We start from the raw sequence: 3,003 nt of genomic DNA, 5'->3' as shown, positions 1-3,003 counted from the left end.
GTGCTGCCATATCAAGGCCTTCCCCACTCTCCTCCCAGGCCCGGCTAATGCCTCAGACCCCAACACTCACCTACAGAGACCCCGATGAGCGTGAAGCAGGAGAGGAACCAGAGGGAGGCCATGATGCACGGTCAGGGAAGTGTGTGCCGCCTGCCAGGGGGCTCCCTTTAGACTGACTGGGAACCTGAGGTCCTGCCCAGCCCCCGGGTCTTCCCTGAACGAGGCCTCTCTCCCATTGGTTAAAAAGTTCCTGAGAAAGGTCAACCCAGTCAATCTAGCACCAGGGAAAAGGGCATCTGCCTGGCTCACTGCCATCCAGCAGCCTCAGGAACCCCAGGGTAAACACCCAGCTGTGGGCCCCGCAGGCCCTGGCACCGTCATGGGCCGGCAGGTGCTCACAAAGACTCATCTAAGGGGCCCTCACGCAGGCCACCCAGAGTCCGCACCCAGGACTCCATTTCAACACAGACCCCAGAGCCAGGACCCCAGGCTGCTCCTCTACCTGCTCAGGGAAACTGCCTGAGGCCAGAGACTCACAGCAGGCCCAGCCCCTCAGGAATGTGCCTCTGAACCAGCCCAGAGATGCAGCTCTGGAGCTCAGGAGGGCAAGTCAGGGTCTCACTGGCTCAAGCCAATTCCCTTTTCATCATAATTCACAATGAAATTAACTTGTCCTTATATGAACTTTATTTCCTTTTCATGTGTAACTTTGGTCTCCCCAAAATGGCCCATTGAGCGCACAGGTCAGTACTGATTCAGGAACAAGGAGGACGGACAGGGAAGCCAGCTGTGGGATGCGTGTCCCTGGGAGGCCCCTGCTGAACGAGGGACAGCGGGACCTCAGCTGCAGCGGGGGCACCCAGCCTGCTAAGGAAATATGTATGATTATAACTTATAGTTACAATGTTATCAAGTTGGGTGTGAATATTTTCTTCTGTGATTACCTGTGTTCACTGCCAGCGGGAACTCTGGCATGGCATTCAGCAAGGAGATGGAGCAACTGACCTGGTCTACGCGGATAATGATAAATGAGCGTTCAGTCTGTTTATCTAAATTTCTCCCCAAAGACCTTTTCCTCGAGGACGAGTCCACTTACCTTTCCTGGCAGGAGAACTATTTCCTTTGCCCAGCCAATGTCCCACCTCTCTTCTCTGCTGCCCTTGTCCCCGCTGAGAAATTCAAGGTGGGACCTGAAGCCCCGCAGACAAGCCATTACATCCCTCTGGTCTCTCAGTCATATGGGGATGTCTATGGGGCAAACTCTCTATTTTTTCTCAATTTCATCTGTCTGGCACTTCTTTGAATTTTCCCTGGCTGAGAAAACCCTGATGTATGAGATTATTGGGTTATATCTCTAAAATAAATTAGGAATTGTACTCTGACAAGAATCTTAAGCTATGGTTAGGAACACCATGTTCAACCTCTCCCTTTATCATTATTTAAATGGTAGCCCAAATCTCTGATAAAGCTAAGGTTTTACAAAATATAATATGACAATATTTTTAAGGGTCCAGCCTGGTGGTTCAACAGCAGGGTAAAGCATGGCACCATAATGCCGGCAGCAGCCTCTGCTACAGAAGTGTCATACTTGGCCTGGGAGGTGACCCACATGGGTGGCAGACCTCTCCTGTCTCCCCCACTCCTCCCCTCAGCAGTGAACTTACTTGATCTGCTTGTTCTGCTCCCCACTCTGTCTCTGGCGATCTTCTCACCCTCCTGCATAAAGAACTGGGGTCAGACCAGAGATGCAGGGGCAGTGAGGGCATTCACCAGAGACAGAGTGGTTGAAGAACAGGCCGACTGACAAAGTACACTGCTGAGGGGAGCTGCGGATGGGTCAGGAGACCCACCATGTGGATCACCATGGGGCAGGGTTCGAATTGCTTCAGTGGATTTAGCTTCTAAATGCTGTGCTTTAACCCACTGCGCCACCAGGGAGGGCCCTGCTAAATAATTTTTAAGTATTAGAAATAAATGAATAAATACATAAAAGGAATATTTTAAATATCTAGGATAATATTTTTCCTAAATCAATAAGTTTGCCTTTTTCTATTGCTACTTACTGCAAAGAGAATAAAATTTTAACGTCACGTGACATAAAAGAAAAATAAAGCATGTGTGTATGTGTAAACCACCCAGTCCAACGGATCATAGTGTAATAGCTATTACAACACCTCACAAGCTGAAGTATTAAAAAGTAACTTGTAATAATTGTAAACAGAACTTCAGTAAGATGTGTTTAAACATATATTTGATTGCATATTTAAGAAAGAGTTGGTATGAAAATGAAATGCTTGAATCTGAAATAAAACACATTAAAAATGGAAACTGAAAGAGTGTTACCAGTCTAAAACAACTAACTTTTAACAATTTATGTTGTCAAATGACCTGCTATATGAATATTTAGCGGCCCTCCCTGATGGCCCAAAGGTTAAAACCCAGCACTGCAAGCTGGCCACAACCCCTTCAGCAAGATCCTGGCCAAGGAGCTGACCCCCATGACGCAGCAGACCTCTCCTGACCCGCCCGCTGCTCCCCTCAGCAGTGCTCTTCGTTGATCTGCCTGTTTTGCTGCCTACTCTGTCTCTCACCCTCTGCACTCTGGCCTGATCCTCAGGTCTGTATGCATAAATAAATACATCTTTTAAAAAAAAAGTTAAAACTTGAATTGTCAGAAAAAACAGAATATTTAGCTCAGTTTCATATCAATAGCACAGGTATGCAAAAAGAAATCTAATTTCTTCATCTGCAAAAATGGTTAGTTGATCTGAAATTGTTCTAATAACAGGCAAAAAGAATCTAAAATTTGGTATCATTTTACCCTCGGGTTTGGTTAACTTTTTAAAATCTAATTCCGTCAACACTTGTGAGGTTTGTCAAAAATTAGATGTGCTTCATCCACCAGTTTAGCAAGGTAGCAGGATATAAAATCAACACACAAAAGTCAGAAGCTTTCCTATACACAAACAACCAATCAGAAGAAGCAGAGATTAAAAAAAAAAA

The sequence above is a fragment of the Condylura cristata genome, unplaced genomic scaffold (assembly GCF_000260355.1).
Source record: "Condylura cristata isolate star-nosed mole 26May11 unplaced genomic scaffold, ConCri1.0 scaffold00028, whole genome shotgun sequence".
Classification (NCBI taxonomy): Eukaryota; Metazoa; Chordata; class Mammalia; order Eulipotyphla; family Talpidae; genus Condylura; species Condylura cristata.
The sequence above is the reverse complement of the archived record's forward strand: the minus strand, read 5'-3'. Positions refer to the sequence as shown.